Source organism: Zalophus californianus, chromosome X (genome assembly GCF_009762305.2).
Source record: "Zalophus californianus isolate mZalCal1 chromosome X, mZalCal1.pri.v2, whole genome shotgun sequence".
NCBI lineage: Eukaryota > Metazoa > Chordata > Mammalia > Carnivora > Otariidae > Zalophus > Zalophus californianus.
This window is the reverse complement of record NC_045612.1, coordinates 7,068,340-7,086,688: the sequence shown is the minus strand read 5'-3', so window position 1 is coordinate 7,086,688 and position 18,349 is coordinate 7,068,340. Positions and strand designations below refer to the sequence as shown.

At 38.8% G+C, this 18,349-nt stretch overlaps 1 pseudogene; it reads right to left on the bottom strand.

Moving 5' to 3' along the window:
• Positions 1 to 1,584: 1,584 nt before the first annotated feature.
• LOC113930540 lies at positions 1,585 to 7,740 on the bottom strand (annotated as a pseudogene).
• Between the last annotated feature and the right edge of the window lie 10,609 nt (positions 7,741 to 18,349).

Here is an 18,349-nt window from a genome sequence, read left to right as displayed (position 1 = left end):
TCATTATTCTGCTCCTAAAGAAAAGTGACCATCAACTACACAAGAGAGATATTTTTAAGTTAATGATCAATTATTTCTTATTGTTCTCATATCAATATGTGTCATAATTTCTCAAATCTTCCTAGAGAATAACATGGCAGTAAAATCCTGATATCCTGGCATGAAGATTCTGCTTCATGGAGACAACCTCAGGATGAGACAGGGATTGGAGAATTGTCAAGGCTGATGTTTGGAGTACGTGATCAAAATAGTACTTTATTGGGGAACACAGTGAAATATTCCCCAATTTCTATGTTGGTCCCTAAAAGAGTCATGGCATTAACCGCAACTGGGTAATGAGCACCTCCATCTCTTGCCTTCAAGATTAGAAGAGTTTCTTTTGGTATCCTAAACATGTGACTCACACACCTGACTAACCAGCATAACTTGATCACTATTTCCCTTGAATCTAGGTAACAGCTGATAGCCAGTGTCAGAAGTTAACCAGGGGACATGCTGCTCCCGAGGCCAGGGGGTACAGAGAGCTCTGGCCAGGTAACAGGGTAGGCACTGTGACCCCAGGGACACAATGAGGTCAGTGGGGGAGGAGTATGGCCTTCTCCTTAACTTTTCTTGCTCATGGAAGAGATATCTTCATATCTCTTACCTTGATTCTTTTCCCACTGTTATACATGTGTATTAACAAGTGGTTTGCATTCCCCAGATCCAATAGCTAAGCAGGAAATGCATTCCACCTTGCTTACTCCTACCTTGTCACCCAAAGATCTGAGTCCCTCTACCTGAGTTACTTACATCAACTCCTCCTGAGACCCCCAAATAAGCAGGTAAAACAGAGAATCTTGAAAGCAAAGGATGAGAGATTAATCAGTAGTTGGTGAGATGGAGAAAGTAGAGATCGCTTTTCTTCCTCAGACCCTGGAGTGGAAAAAAATAAACAAAACACTTTATTTATCAGGAGTGATCAACGGGACAGAAAATGTTCTAGGTGCCTAGGGATGCCCTTATTCTCCTCTCAGCTCCTAGTTTTTGTGAGCCTTTCATTGGATACATGGTTGCTATAAGTAGCATGTCTCTGCATTTTTGCACTTTGTGACACATGCTACTACTAGGTGCCTGTGTTTCCCTTGACAAATTGAACCTGAATTAGGAGGAAATTCAAGGGAGAGTACTAGACTGAAGGCAAGTTTGACTTAAATATATGGAAAACGGGTTCTAGAAGTTCTTGTGAGGAGAAATATAAGAGGATTTGTGTAAATACATTTATCTAATATAGTAATTTAATATTATTTACATTTATTACTTTTGAAATATAAAGTAAGGCTAAGGAAAATGTCATCTAGATGTCTCCTGGTCTTCCAGTCTCTATGTGTTCCCTTGCCTTCAACTGTCCATAAAATAAGTTCTCTCCCCTAAATGCAAGAAACACCATACATTCCCTGAAATTTTGGTTCACAACTTTGTGAACATCTATTCAAGGGACTGAACTCCGTGCCTACTATAGAATTTGCAGTGGAATTAGAGCTTTGTTTCCTGCCTTTGGCATTTTTAAGCAAACAAATGGAAATGGTTTTAAGAATTTATAAAAATCTACCACCTACTGAAAACATTTAAAAGGTAAGGTGATAAGTTCTAGAAAGAGAAAAAAAAAAAAACACATACACATGTATTTATTTGTGGGATACAGTAACGGAGAACAGAAGTCATAATGAGGGAAGCAACCAGAAGTTCAGCCCATGCCAACACTTTATTTGTTCTTGGCTGTCAGGGGTTTCCGGCTGATCTTTTTCAATTTGTCATTATTTTCCTTTGGTGGTTCCGGGTTTGCTTGCATGTGTCTGCCGTAGAGGTATTTGTACGTCTCAGAACGGATATATTCAAAAACATGGGACACGCCGAGCTGGAATTGGTCAGCGATTGGGGTAACCCAGGGATTGTTCTCTGCTTTGAACACTTGCTTCTGACCAGTTAAATCCAAGCTTCCTAGTTCCGGGGGGCAGAACGGCCAGGCAATTCCCCTGAATGTGGAGTTCCTTAGGCTGAGTAAGCTCCCCGATTTCTTTAGGCAGCGAGATCAGGTCGTTATCCCTAAGGCTGAGTATCTGCAACTTTGTGAGCTTCCCAATATCTGGCGGCAGGATTTCAAAATCGTTGTCACTTAGATGGAGTGCACGCAGGGTGGTAAGGTAGAAGAAGATTCCGGGAAGAGAATTTTCATTCAAGTTGTTGTAAGTCAAATCAAGGACCTCAAGAGCTGGGAGGGAGCCAAATCCTTGAGGCAGGAAGACTTATGATAAACTAGGACCATAGATTCATACTCTTCAGGGAAATTCCCAGAACAGGCCTCCTAGACTCGGTTTTGTTTTTTCCTAGTTCCAATTCTAGATACACGACTTCCTAATTTCCCAAAGCAATCCTAATAGAAATAACAGAATACAGTAGAGAAGTGTCCCATCTAATGTAGACACTACAGACATGATGAAACTTCATTGGCAGAGAGCTGAGCAAAATTCTTTCCTTCCGAGCATATACTACTGGGCTTGATCATTTTGCTTTTAGTTTAGTAAGAATGAATGATTAGAAGCATCTTGCACAGTAGCCATGTACTTCTTTTACATTGATATGGGAAAACAATGAAGATTTTCACTACCAGATATGCCCTGTGCGCCATTCCCATCAGTCTACTAAACATCTACCACCCGCAAAAGACAGGGAAGCACACAGCTCAGTCTCAGAGCTTAGTCATGGTCAAGGAAACATATTTCAGGGAACAAAATAATTCCAAATTTCTTGATCCTTTCCTTTGAATTGTTGAAATTCATGAATAGTAACTGAAGTCTGATTCTATGGAAACATTGATATATATATCATTTTCTCTTTTGTCTGCTTCTCTCGTCCTTGAAGTATGTGGGCCCTGGACATAGCTCTCTAAACTTCTTAAGGGGAAAAAAAAAAAAAAACCTCAAAACTATTTCCTTCAACCACCAGCATGAGTACAATTTCTCCTTCTCTGCTTCACATACCCCTCAGTCACTTCAAAAAAGTCTTTGCAGCAACCTAGCACATAGCAGGAGATTCTAAGGTCTGTTACCCCATGAAAGCACAGACACATCACCATTTTCCAATGTAAAAGAGGTACTGTTCTATTTCTGTCTCTGTCCCACTAAAAAGCTGTGGTTAAAAAGACATAACTCCTAAAACATAGAGGAAAAAAAGCTCAATACAATATTTCCTAATTTTCAAGAAGTCTGAGTGGGGAGTTCCCGTGCTTGCTGGTATGTCTGATCCTGAGTATGAAGGAGAAATTGGACTACTCCTCCACAGTGGAGGTACAGGAGAATGGGTCTGGAATACAGGAGATCCCGCAGGGCATCTCTTAGTATTAGCAGCCCTGTGATTTCTTTTACATGTATTTTTTGTTATTTAAATTCAATTAGCTAACATATAGTACATCATTAGTTTCAGATGTAGTGTTCAATAATTTATCAGTTGCATATAACACCCAGTGCTTATCACATCACGTGCCCACCTTAATGCCCATCACCCGGTTACCCCTTCCCCACCTCCCCTCCAGCCACCCTCAGTTTGTTTCCCAGAGTTAAGAGTCTCTCATGGTTTGTCTCCTCTCTGATGACTTCCCATCCTTGTTTCCCTCCCTTCCCCTGTGATCCTTTGAGCTTTCTTATCTTCCACATATGAGTGAAACCATATGATAATTTTCTTTCTCTGACTGACTTATTTTGCTCAGCAAAATACCTTCCAGTTCCACCCACGTCCATGTAAATGGTAAGTATTCATCCTTTCTGATGGCTGAGTAATATTCCCCTGTGTGTATGTGTGTGTGTGTGTGTGTGTGTGTGTGTGTGTGTGTATCACATCTTCTTTATTTATTCATTCATCTGTTGATGGACATCTTGGCTCCTTCCACAGTTTGGCTTTTGTGGACAATGCTGCTATGAACATTGAGGTGTAGGTGCCTCTTCAGATCACTACATCTGTATCTTTGGGGTAAATTCCTAGTAGTGCAATTACTAGGTTGTAGGGTAGCTCTATTTTTAACTTCTTGAGGAACCTCCATACTGTTTTCCAGAGTGGCTGTACCAGCTTGCATTCCCACCCACAGTGTAAGAGTGTTCCCCTTTCTCTGCATCCTTGCCAACATTTGTTGTTTCCTGTCTTGTTAATTTTAGCCATTCTGACTGGTGTGAGGCAGTATCTCATTGTGGTTTTGATTTGTATTTCCCTGATGCCAAGTGATGTGGAGCATTTTTTCATGTGTCCGTTGGCCATTTGTATGTCTTCTTTGGAGAAATGTCTATTCATGGCTTCTGCCCATTTCTTGATTGGATTATTTGGGTTTTGGGTGTTGAGTTTGATAAGTTCTTTATAGATCATGGATATTAGATCTGATATGTCATTTGCAAATATTTTCTCCCATTCTGTAGGTTGCCTTTTAGTTTTGTTGACTGTTTCCTTTGCTGTGCAAAAGCTTTTTATCTTGATGAAGTCCCAATAGTTCATTTTTGCTTTTGTTTCTCTCGCCTTTGGAGATGTGTCTAGCAAGAAGTTGCCGCAGCTGAGGTTGAAGAGGTTGCTGCCTGTGTTCTCTAGGATTTTGATGGATTCCTGTCTCACACAAATCTTTCATACATTTTGAGTTTATCTTTGTATATGGTGTAAGAAAATGATCCAGTTTCCTTCTTCTGCATGTGGCTGTCCAATTTTCCCAACACCATTTATTAAAGAGACTGTCTTTTTTCCACTGGACATTCTTTCCTGCTTTGTCGAAGATTAGTTGACCATAGAGTTGAGGGTCCATTTCTGGGCTCTCTATTCTGTTCCACTGATCTATGTGTCTGTTTTTGTGCCAGTACCATACTGTCTTGATCACTACAGTTTTGTAACAGAGCTTGAAGTCTGGCATTGTGATGCCAACAGCTTTAGTTTTCTTTTTCAACATTCCACTGGGTATTCAGGGTCTTTTCTGGTTCCATACAAATCTTAGGATTATTTGTTCCAGCTCTGTGGAAAAAAGTTGATGGAATTTTGTTAGGGATTGCTTTGAATGTGTAGATTGCTCTGGGTAGCATAGACATTTTAACAATATTTATTCTTCCAATCCATGAGCATGGAATGTTTTTCCATTTCTTTGTGTCTTCCTCAATTGCTTTCATAAGTGTTCTGTAGTTTTTAGAATACAGATCCTTTTCCTCTTTGGTTAGATTTATTCCTAGGTATCTTATGGTTTTAGGTGCAATTGTAAATGGGATTAATTCCTTAATTTCTCTTTCTTCTTTGTCATTGTTAGTGTGTAGAAATGCAACTGATTTCTGTGCATTGATTTTATATCCTGCCACGTTGCTGAATTGCTGTATGAGTTCTAGCAATTTTGGAGTGGAGTCTTTTGGGTTTTCCACATAAAGTATCATGTCATCTGCAAAGAGTGAGAGTTTGACTTCTTCTCTGCCAATTTGAATGCCTTTTATTTCCTTTTGTTGTCTGATTGCTGAGGCTAGGACTTCTAGTACTATGTTGAACAAAAGTGGTGAGAGTGGGCATCCCTGTCAGGTTCCTGACCTTAGGGGAAAAGCTCTGTTTTTCCCCATTGAGAATGATATTTGTTGTGGGTTTTTCATAGATGGCTTTTATGATACTGAGGTATGTTCTCTCTATCCCTACACTGTGGAGAGTTTTAATCAAGAAAGGATACTGTGTTTTGTCAAATGTTTTTTTCTGTATCAGTTGAGAGGAGCATAAGGTTCTTATCCTTTCTTTTATTAATGTGGTGTATCATGTTGATTGATTTGCAAATGTTGAACCACGCTTGCAGGCCAGGAATAAATCCCACTTGGTAGTGGTGAATAATCCTTTTAATGTACTTTTGGATCCTAATGGCTAGTATCTTGGTGAGTATTTTGGCATCCATGTTCATCAGGGATATTGGTCTGTAATTCTCCTTTTTGATGGGGTCTTTGTCTGGTTTTGGGATCAAGGTAATGCTGGCCTCATAGAATGAGTTTGGAAGCTTTCCTTCCATTTCTATTTTTTTGAAACAGCTTCAGAAGAATTGGTATTATTTCTTCTTTAAATGTTCGGTAGAAATCCCCTGGGAAGCCATCTGGCCCCGGACTCTTGTTTTTTGCAGCCCTGTGATTAAGGTGAATGGAAAGCTGCAACAACCCAATCCAGGTAGGACTACTAATAGTCCAGACCTTTCAGGAATGAAGGTTTGGGTAACCTCCTTAAAGAACCAGGACCAGCTGAGGTGGTTGCTGAAGGCAGAGGGACTACAGCATGGATGGTGGAAGAAGGTAGTTATAAATAATAGCTACAACCATGTAGCCAGTTACAGCAATGTGCAATTGTCATGAGTATTTCTTCTTTAGTTTGTTATGAAGATATGTATGTATATTATATAGCAAATATGTTTGTTTTCTATCCTCTCTTGTCCCCTTATCCTGTAACATAAGACGTATTGACTTTATGTCAGAGTAATTAAATATTTTAAATGTCACATCATATTTCAGTTAAAGGATATCAAAGAGAAGAGTAAACATCACTCAAGGCCTTTACCTCCTCATCTGGGGAAGAAGTTAGTACATTTTCAGTTGTATGCAGGAAAGTGTATCATGCTGGGGCAGGGTTATGACCTTGATATTGTCTTCATTTGGAGATTTAGTATGTTTTAAGGAGATACATATGGGTTCCAAGTTGACACGAAATGGACTTGTGATGGTTAATTTTATGTGTCAACTTGACTGGGCCACATGGTGTCCAGATGTTTGGTCAAACATAATCTGGGTATTTCTATAAGGGTGTTTTTGGAAGAGATTAATATTGAAATTACAGACTGAGTAAAGCAGATTGCCCTCCCTAATGTTGGTGAGCCTCATGAAATCAGTTGAAGGCCTGAATAGAACAAAAAGGCTCATCCTTCACTGAATAACAGAGAATCCTTCCTGCCTGACTGCCTTGAGCTAGGACATCAGTTTTTGTTTTTTTTTTTCTGTCTTTGGACTCAGACAGAAACATCTACTCTTCCTGGGTCTTGAGCCCACAAGCTTTCAGACTGAAACTACACTATTGGTTTTTCCTCAGTCTCTACCTTTCCAACTCACCCTGCAGATCCTGGGACTTAACAACTTCTCTAATAATTCTTTATAATCAATTCCTCTCTCATATAGATAGATAGATAGATAAATAGATAGATAGATAATCTTCTGATATGATAGCATCACCAAAATTACATAAGGATATTCAAAGGAATTAGAGAGCATCACTCCATGACAGGCTTAAAAAGTTTGGAATTCAGCAAGGAAGGACAAAAGGTTATTTGGGCTACCAAAAAAAAAAAAAAAAAAAAAAGACTTGACTATTGTGAGGAAAGTAAATAGATGTAAATTATTCAGGAGTTTTGAAGGCAGGAAGAGTATTTGTTGTGCAGAGAGGAAAGACTAACACATACAGGAGAAGGAGGATATTGTTCCTATCCCAAATATTGTTCCAAGTGTGGTCAGTCCTTTTGCGGACAAAGAGCTATAAATACCTGAAGAACCTTTATGAGAAACTTTTCCCAGGGGCCCTTAAATTCTGGATTGGGTTTCAGAAGAGGTGCTTCAGAGAGTACTGAGAAGTGTCCTACCACTGAAGGGTAGGTACCAGGGCTCAAGGGAATGTGGCTCTGTCACTAAAGTTCCACCTACCATTGCCAATGCCACCACAAATGTTGTCCTCAATGCACATTACACTACTCAGAAAGGTGCCATTTATGAATCAATATATGTGAATGATGCCTGCCTGAGTGGGGCATTGAACACAGATTAGCTGAAGGCGGCAGGCCTGACCTTTTTAACAAAGTGATATAAAGCCCTGAAGAACCTACAAGTGAGGTTTTTCCGGGGACCCTCCCTCCCTAGATTTTAGAAGGCTCTTTAAAGTGTCCCATGAGTTGAACCAGCATTGAATGGGTGGTTCTAAGTTTCAAGAAATGATACTTGTGTGCAGATATTGCCTCTCCCAGGGCCAGCACTGATGTTGTACCAGTTGCACATTACTTCACTCTAAGAGGTGCCAATCATATTTCTAGCTACATGGATGGCACTTCCTGAAGTGGAGCACTGCACACACCATAGCTGAAGGTGGTGATCCTGCCCAAACTCCACACCCCCATCACTATGCCAGTACAATCAACACCCTAATACTCCCAATGAGGGATGAGCAGAATATACCCAAAAGACCTGGAAAGCAACCACTATGCTCCCCTCTCTTTTGCCTTCCCCTGAATGCCTATCTCTTCACCTGCAGTGTATTTCATGGGACAGATTTTAGGACTGAGAATAAGACTTCCTCCTTGCCTTTTCCCTCTTCCTCTTAGATTTAGGATATTTGCCTGAATTATTCTGCTTTTCAATTTAATATAGTGGGCACATAAAAAACTATTTTATTTCCCAAAAGTCAGCTGTTAAGTAGAAAGGGTAATTTAACTCACTCATTATATCTAGATATTGCAGATCTGGTAGAGCTCAGTTAGAACGGTGTTGGACAAAATTTTTTTCTTCACACATTGATTCTTCTTTATACTACCATGTGGGCTTTAGCTTGGCATCCTCTGAAAAGAGATGGAGGTCTGAAGCAGCAGAAGGAGCAGCATTATGTACTCGAAAATCAACATGCAGAAAAAGCAACACATGCAAATGCATACAAATACACACAAATACACGCAAATAAACATGCAGATAATGAAACAAACCAAAAGATAATCCAGATAAAACAGTGCAGTGCAAACAATAAAAAATTAAAAGTACTACTGAATATTCTAAATAACACACATTAAAAAACACACACACACACACACACCAATCAGCAGGGCACTAAAAAGAACCTATAAAATACAAGAAATTCAGATATACAAAACCCCACAGGAAACAAACCCAAAAAGCAAACAAGCAAAGAAAACAACAAAAAACAATGCATAAACTAAATTTCAATGAACAAAAAGATCATAAAAACAAAACAAGATCTGAGGGTTTCAGAGGGGAGGGGGGTGGGGGGATGGGGTACCCAGGTGATGGGTATTAAGGAAGGCATGTGTTGTGATGAGCACTGGGTGTTATATGCAACTAATGAATCATTGAACACTACATCAAAAACTAATGATGTACTATACAGTGACTAACTGAACATAATAATAAAAAAAACAACAAGAATTCCATAAATAAAAAATAACCCCATCAAAAAAAACATAGAGTATATCCTCACAAAAATACAAAACCCCAAAACATACACACCAAAAAAATGACTTCACTCAATAAAATCAAAAGCTGAGAACGAACTTGAGTCCCTGCTACAATCTAGCACATATTAGGGCTAAATGACCTTTACTGCACAGGGAAATGCCAAGAGTTCAGGAAAGACAGAAGTGGACACCATGAGAAGTAAACAGATGTGGTGTCTTGGTGACAATGTTAGCACAAAAAGTAGAAAAATTTCTCTCCTCTTCACTACAGCTGAACTTTGTTCATGCTTTGGGTGAGGCTTTTGGGTTATATGATGATTTAGAGATTGACAACACAATCCACAAACATCAGTTGCCAACTCAATACCCTGATGATTTAAGAGACTACCTGAGAGGTGATGTGGCCTCAGGTTATCAGGTTATATCCCTTCCCCCCACATAGAAATGTAACATTTATACCTTGGCTCCCAGGTTGTGCTTCACTTCAGTAATGATCTTCAGGGTTGGTGGTTGCTCATTCTCTTGCTCTCTCCTCTGAGAGCCCTTGGTTAAGAGTGACACCACAAAATGAACAAGAGAACTGGTATAAAAACAGACCCATAGACCAAAGAAACAGAATAGCCCAGAAATAAACTCATGCATACAAGGTCAACTAATTTTGACAAGGATGTCAAATACACACAATGGGGAAAGGACACGAAAAATTTAATAAATGGTGCTGGGAAAATTGGATATTCACATGCAAAAGAATGAAATTGGACCCCTACCTTATACCACTCACACAAATTAGCTCAAAATAGATTAGCTCAAAAAAAAAAAAAGAAAGAAAGAAAAAGAGAAAGAAAAGAAAAAATAGAAAACTGTAAAACTCCTAGGGAAAAAATAGGGAAAACTCCTTGACATTGGTGTTGGCAATGATTTTTTGGAAGAAATACCAAAATTACAGACAACAAAAGTTAAACAAGTGGGACTACATCAAACTAAAAAGCTTCTGCATAGCAAAAGAAATAATAAATTGAAAAGGTAATCTATGGAACAGGAGAAAATATTTGCAAGCCACATATTTGATAAGGGGTTAAAATGTCAAATATACAAAGAACTCAAATGACTCAATAGCAAAACCAAAAACAATCCCTTCCCAAATAATCCAATTTAAAAGTGGGAAAGGGCCTGAATAGACATTTTTTTCCAAGGAAGGCACACAAATGATCAACACGTACATGAAAAGGTGCTCAGCATCATTAATCATCAGGAAAATGAAAATTAAAGCCACAATGAGATATCACCTTACACCTGTTACAACGACTATCATCAAAAAGAGAAGAGATAACTAATGGCAAAATGTGCAATAGACTCTTAACTCTAGAGAGCAAACTGATGGTTACAGGGGGGAGGTGGGTGGAGGAATGGGTGAACTAGGTGATGGGGATGAAGAAGTGCACTTCTCATGATGAGCACTGGGTGATGTATGGAAGTGTCGAATCACTAAATTGTACATCTGAAACTAATATTACACTGCATGTTAACTAACTTGAATTTAAATAAAAACTTTTTAAAAATGTGGAATAAAGGAAACCTTTGTGCACTATTGGTGGAAATGTAAAATGGTAGAGCCACTATAGAAAACAGTATAGAGATTCCTCAAAAAATTTAAAAATAAAACTACCATATGATCCAGCAATCCCACTTCTGAGTATATATCTGAAAGAAATGATATCAGTATGTGGAAGAAATATCTGCACTCCCATGTTCATTGTAGCATTACTCAAAATAGTCAAGATATGTAAATAACCTAAGTCTCTACTGATGGATGAATGGATAAAGAAAATGTGGGATGGATGTAGATGTGTCTGTGTGTGTGTGTGTGTGTGTGTGTATTCTATACATACATATATATCTATCCATACATATTTATAGATACATAACAATGTTATTCATCCACAGAAAGAAGAAAATCTGCCATTTGTGACACAAAGGATGAACCTGATGGGCATTATGCTAAATGAAATAAGCCTGACAGAGAAAGACAAATACTGTATGGTATCACTGATATGTGGAATCTAAAACAATTTTTTTTAGATTTAAAGAAAATAAGAGAGAAAAGCCAACACAATATTTCCTCATTCTTCAAAGTTCTGAGAGGTGGATTATCACATTTTGTCATGCCTTTACACAAAACTTTAAAAAAAAAGTAAATATATTTATTGCATGAAAAATTCCATGTACTATCTTAGTCTCTCCGACTGATATGGTGACCAGAGAAAATGTAAAATGATAATTAAGGGAAGAGAGAGCTTCTAGACCCTGAGAAAACAGCTAGATTCAATCCCTGAAAGAGTCAAGGGCTTCTGAGTTCAGAAGAGGATTCTAAGGTAGGATAGAAAATGAAGGAGAAGGCTCCTGTGAGGAAATTTGAAAGCTGAGAGCAGAGTGGTAGTTTTGAGCACAGGAATTTCTTCAGAAAGAAGGAACTCTGAGACTACAGAGAGGGACCCATCTCCAAAATTCTTCCCAATTTGGTCAGGCCTTTTCAGAACAGTGGGATGCAAATCCCGAGAGAATGTATGTGAGGAGAAGCTTTTCCAAGAAACCTCTTTTGCTGGATCTGGCCTCTCTAGATGTGCTGCTGAGAGTCCTCTGAAATGGCTCAGCACTGAGGAGGTGGCTCCTTACTCAGAGGAGGACAGCTGAACCTGAAGCTCCACCCCAACCCCAGGACGACCACATGTTGATGAACATGTTGTACATTACCCCACTTCAAAAAGACAAAATATATAGTTTTGTTATGTGAATCCCATCACCTTGAGTACGGCACTGTATATAAAGTGGCTGGATGTGGCAGCCCTGCTCAAAGGCCTATCTCATGAAGCTTTCATTCCATTTTCACACCTTTAAGCCTTTGAATAGACACCAACATTTGACCAAAGTGCCTCTGTGACCTCCATGCCACCGCTCTTCCTTTTCCATCCTCTGAGTATCCCCTCATGTACTGCATCTTTAATGAGCCAGGTTTCAGGAGCAAGGTAGAATCAACCTCCCTCCATCTCCTCTTCCTTAGGAAGAAGAATCTATGTTGGCATTGTCCTGTTGATTTTCTAATTATTAATGATAATAGGGATGGTTCACTAAAAACTATTTTGCCACCCCCAAAGTAATCCTTTTTTTAATTTATTTTTTTATTTAAATTCAATTAACATATAGTGTATTATTAGTTTCAGAGGTGGAGTTCAGTGATTTAACAGCCTTATATAACACCCAGTGCTCATTACATCCTGGGCCCAAAGTAATCCTTTAAGTAAAAAGTCAAACACCTCAGCCCTTCAGGCTCCTGCACTGCAAACTCTCTGATGCCTCTTTCAGTGTTATCTACCTAAACTCCAACCCACAGAAGAGCCAGTGAGGAAACACAAGAAACTCCTTAGGGAGAAGAGTGGGCATTTAGGTGCCAGCATGGTGAGGTCAGAAAGCCCACTTCTTCCTCAGATGGTGGAAAAAAATCAGCCTATACAAACAAACAGAAATGGTTAACAAAACAGAATTTCTGAGGCTTTCATGTGAGACCTGTTTGCTGAGAGCATTTTTCCCACCTTTCCATTCTGTCTCTCTAGGTGTTTTCAAATCTCATGACAACATGCAAATGGGCACACTCAGAGTGAAGTTTGGGGTAAAGAATTTCCAAAAATAAATAGGACTTTGAGAGATGAGCAACCAGAATCTAAAGTTCTTGTGGATAGGGAAGTGGGAGGGTTTGAGGAAATCCATACCTAGCTGTAACGTTTTTCTTCATTGAAAGAAAAAGGAAGACTGGGTCAAGTAAAGAGATCCAGATGTCCTCAAGCCCTTGGCCTCTTCTGTTTAATTATCCATCACTGAAAACAAAAATCTTAGACTAATTGAGACAAACCACATTAGGACACCGCAGTTCTGATGGGGCCGTGCTTTCATCTTAATGCTAAAAGGAGAGGAACAAGGATCCTATTTAGCCTGCCTTCTGTTGCTAGGTAGGGGGGTGGAAAACCTTATGCCTAGGTTGACTTCTCTTGTTCCGTAAGAGGCCACAAGATAACCTGCAGCTCTGCCATTGTCCAGTCTTGAAGTTCCTAACCAGTTTACCTTCCTCTTTCCATCTTTCAGAGTTTTCCTTTAGTTGCCTCTTGTGTTATTTCCAGCATTACAGTTGTACTAAGCTGAGATGTGTAGGGTTCGATCTACGCTACCTTGCCTGAACCAGAAGTCTCCTGTTTTATTGACAAGATTTAGACTTGCACTGATTTTGAGGACAATGTTTTGAGAATACTGGTTTAAAGCCCATGACAACTACTAGGATAGTTCTGATGATGAAGTAGCTAATACCATCTCCCTGCCGCATGCATCCCTGGGGAGAGTTTTAGGACAGAGAAAGGGAGGTAGTAAATGATAGGATATTCATGACTATCCTAGTCAAAAGCAGCTGTTGCAAAATATAGAAATGGTAAACAGGAGAATACAAGAAATACACGACTCATACTCTCAGCCCAGCCCTCACCCTCTCACTGGACTGGATACCTGAAGACAGAGGTAGCAGAGTTCCTACTTATCCTTTCTGTCTTAGTCAGTTCGAGTTGCTATAACAAAGTACCATAGACTGAGTGGCTTGTAAACAACAGAAATTTATTGGTCATAGTTCTGGAGCATGGAAATCTGAACAGGGTGCTAGCATGGTCAAGTTCTGGTGGAAGCCCTCTTCAATTTTGTCCGTTTTGGTTAGGGAAAGATTTCTTAGATATGACATCAAAGGCACGATCCATAATAGAACAAACTGAAAAAGTGGGCCTCTTTGGAATCAAGTTCTGATCTTTGAAAGAGACTGTTGAAGAGAATAAAAGGCAACCCACATGGTAGAGAATGGGAGAAAATATTTGTAAATTACCTATCCGATAAAGGACTTGTTTCCAAAATTTATAAAGAATTCTCAATACTCATTAATAAGAAAATCAATCACAATTACAAATGGACAAAAGATTGGAATAGGCACTTCACCAAAAAACATATAGGAACAGGGATTAATCACATGAAAAATACGCTCTACTTCATTAGTGAATAGGGAAATACCAATTAAAACCATAATGAAACATCAGCATCTATCTGAATGGCTAAAATTAAAACTACAGGTAATAAAAAGTGCTGACAAAGATACAGAGCAACTGGAAATCATAAACTGGAAGGAGGAATGGGAAACAGTACAACCACTTTGAAAAACAGCTTGTTAGTCTCTTTAAAAGGCAAACATATGCCTACTATATTATATGATCCAGCCTTTCAAAAAGAAAGCATATTTCCATACAGATATTTTTATACCAAGGCTCATAGCTACTTTATTTCTAATAGTCAAAGCCCAAATCACCCCAAACTGAAGATAAATGCCCATCAAAGATGAATGCATTAAAAAACAAGACAAAACGAAAAACACCTGTGCAATATCCATATAATTGAATACTATTTGGCTATAAAAATAAATGAGCTATTGATTTATCTAACAATATTGGTGAATTTCAAAATAATTATATTGAGGGAAATAAATTAGACAAAAATAGTATATACTCTGATTTCATTCTGATAAAAATCTGGAAACTAAAATCTAATCTCTAGTTACCGAAAGCAGCTCAATGATTGCCTGGGCATGTAGTGGTAGGGAGAAGAGAAGGAATGAGGGATCACCCAGGGCAGGAGGAATCTTTTGGACACAATGGATAACGTTCCCTATTTTGATTGTGGTGATGATTTCATGAGTACATAAATATGCTAGAATGTATCAAATTGTAGATTTCATACCAAATACCTTAATAATGCTTTTCAAATGGAAGGGCAAAGGACTGCAATAGCCAAAAATGAAATCATGCCCCCAAATTAAGCAATCCCTTAATACAAAAACTCTCAAATAACAAACACACACTCATATACACAATTCAAAAAACAAATACCATATAAGCTAAAAAAACTCAACAAACAACAAACAATCCATCCCTAACAAAACAGATCATACCCCAACGCACCAAAACCTTTACAAACAATTAAAAAAAATCAGAAAAACAAGGCACAAATAAATCAACAATAAAACAAAACCAATAAGATTAAAAAAAAAAATCTCCACCAACACTCCATCATATAAGCCAAACTCAATAAACAGGATTAAGTAAATAAATAAATAAGGCAACCACAAAAACCCAAACAAAAACAACATATGAATATATTGATAAGAAAACATATGGCAAATATCAAGCCATATGAGTGTACATACTGAGGCAAACCGTACAAACCCAAATGAACTCCCACAACTTGCACAAACCAAACCCCAAATATAACACACACACATAAATATCCACAAAGCAAAAATTAAAGAGCCCCACAAAAATATTAAAGGGAAAAAAATAGCAAAACCCACCAAAGAAAAAAATCATACAAATTTTAAAATCCCAAAACACAAGCAAAATGCATACCTAAACACACACATACAAGCACAGCTAAAACTCCAAAGGACCTCTCTGAACAAATTAAGCAAAACACATAAATCAAAACCAAATAAAAAAGGAACCCAGACTTGAACCAAAAGTAAATAATGCAAGAATAACACCCTGTCCAAAACCCAAACATTCACTGAACAACAAGCCAAAATTCTAACTAAAAAATGCTCAAGCATACAAGCAAATAATAACAACCCACAATGTCATGCACACTGAAATAGAAACAAAAAACACTAATTAAAAAAGCAAAAACCAAATTTTAAAAACACATACACAGACTCTGTAAATAAAAGCAAAAGTACGAATAAAATAATCGCAAAACAAAGAAATAAACAAATAATAAAACCAGGTACCAAAGTCCACATAAGCAATTATTACTAAACCAAAACAATCTGAAAGCTCAAACCAAATTCAAGCAATGCAATATATACATGAGCCAATCAACTAATTTATGAACACCAACACACATACACTCACACATAAACTCACATGCCTTTTCAAAAATAAGCACAGAATCAAATTGAGAACAATTTGCAATGGCATCACTGTCACTGCCTGGCATGAATCTGAGGGTGTGAGACTTTCTGCCCGGAGAAACCCACAGAGCTCATGAGAGGGAAGCACACCTCTTGAGCATTTGACACTGGTTGTATACAGGTAGTAATGTAATAATAATATTGGGAGATAAATTAGAGGAATTCCCTTCCTGTTGGTATAATCTAAATTTCCCCCAAGATTTGGAGTGGGGTAAGACATATAACTGATTTGAGATGACAGCAAAATTCCACAACCACTTGCCCATTCAATGTGCCGATGCGATGTGGTTTATGGGAACTCATCTGGAAGGGAGCATCAGAATGGCAGCTCCCCAACCCCATTTCCCAGCACTATAGTGTATACAACCTGCTTCCCAGTTACTTTTCTGGTCCTGCAGATCATCTCCAGGGGTCTAGTGCCATCCATTTCTCTATGACTCTTGCTTTTTCTTTGTGAAGACCTTGCGTTAAGAAGGAACCACTCAGGAAGTGTGGAAGGGAAAAGAGCAAGTGACATATCCTCGTTCTCAAGAGGTCTGAGATAAGTACTGTCCTCTCCCTGCATCTTTTCACAGAATAAAAAAAAACATAAGATGTTAAATAGAGTAAAAGGAACTAACCAAATTAAATATTCTAGGGACATTCTTAACACCTATGGTTATGGTGAATTCAGAAAGAATTGATATAGATATACACAAATATGTATTTTAAATAATATTTAGATATATGTATATGTTTATATATACCTTTCACCTACTTGGTGAAGAAAATATATATATTTTTCTAAGTAGGGAAGTGCATCTAAACCCCTGAGGAAAGACTTGTCTTCAGTCCTAGACAGTAAAGAAGTTTTGGGTCTAGCAGGAAGCTTCTGAGGCAGGAGGGAATTTGAAAAGCCCCAAAAGATAAGGGAGAGGCTTTTGGGTATTATGCAAAATGTTGCATACGGAATGTTGCTAGGAAGAATCAGCGGGGCATAAAGAGTACATGGGTTCTGCAGAAAGTAGAAGCTCTGAATGCACAAGAAGGGAAAGCTACATCCTCAGTACAAATTTTACACCTGTGTGGGCACACCTCCTTTGGATAAAGGTATACAAATCCCTGGAAAACCTCCATGGGTGACTTTTCCCTGGAGTCCTCAGTCTCTAGGTTTTGCTCTCCAAGCCCTGCTTATGAGAGTCCCAGCAGTGGGAGGATGGTGCTTGTTCTTAAAGGAGGGCAGCTCTGTGTATGCAGCTCTAACACTCGCTGCCATAGCCACCACATACATTGTACATAATGTGCATTACTCTACTCAAAAAGGTGACAATCATATTCTAGTCTATGTGAATGACACTCTTTCAAGTAGGGCACTACACACAGCTGAAGGTGGTGGCTCTGCCAAAATGCACACATGTTGTTTTCATCCAATGCAGAGTTTCTAGCATGTGCTGTCCTTCTCCTAAGCCTCCTTTGATTGAGTACCCCCTTACTTTACTGCACATTTAATGTGCTGATTCTGAGGCCTGAGGGATAACAAGCCATCCTCCCTTTTCCTCTTCCTCAAGTAAGAGATAACCTCATCAATATTTTCCTGTTGAATTTCAAGTTGCTAGAAATGGCATATTAAAACTGGGTTTCTTTCCACTGAAGCTAAAGCTTCCCCCAACACACCCACTACATCCCTCTGTGCCCCAACCTTCCTAGTCCTTTGTCCAGAGTTCTACAACTTAACTCCAAAACCCCAGAAGAAGCAAAGTAAACACGCAGGAAACTCAAAAGAGAAGACAATTTAGAGGCGGTGCTAGGATTCGCAGGACCGAAATCCCATTTTCTCCACCATTCCTAGATAACATACGGTCCATTTACCGTGCCTGGAATCAAGAGAGAAGATAAGCTTAGAGCCTAGAGGTGTACAATTTTTCCTTCCCAGCCCTGGATTTTCTCTACTTTTCCTAGAGTTCTTGTTGCTGAGAGGATCTTTTCTAATCTTTTCATTTGGAGGCACAGGCCTCCATGGGTCCGTCTTTCCCTTTAAAAACTGAAGCTGAGAGACCGTGAAGGTTAAGTAGGTGAAAGAAATTCACACACCCCAAACAAGT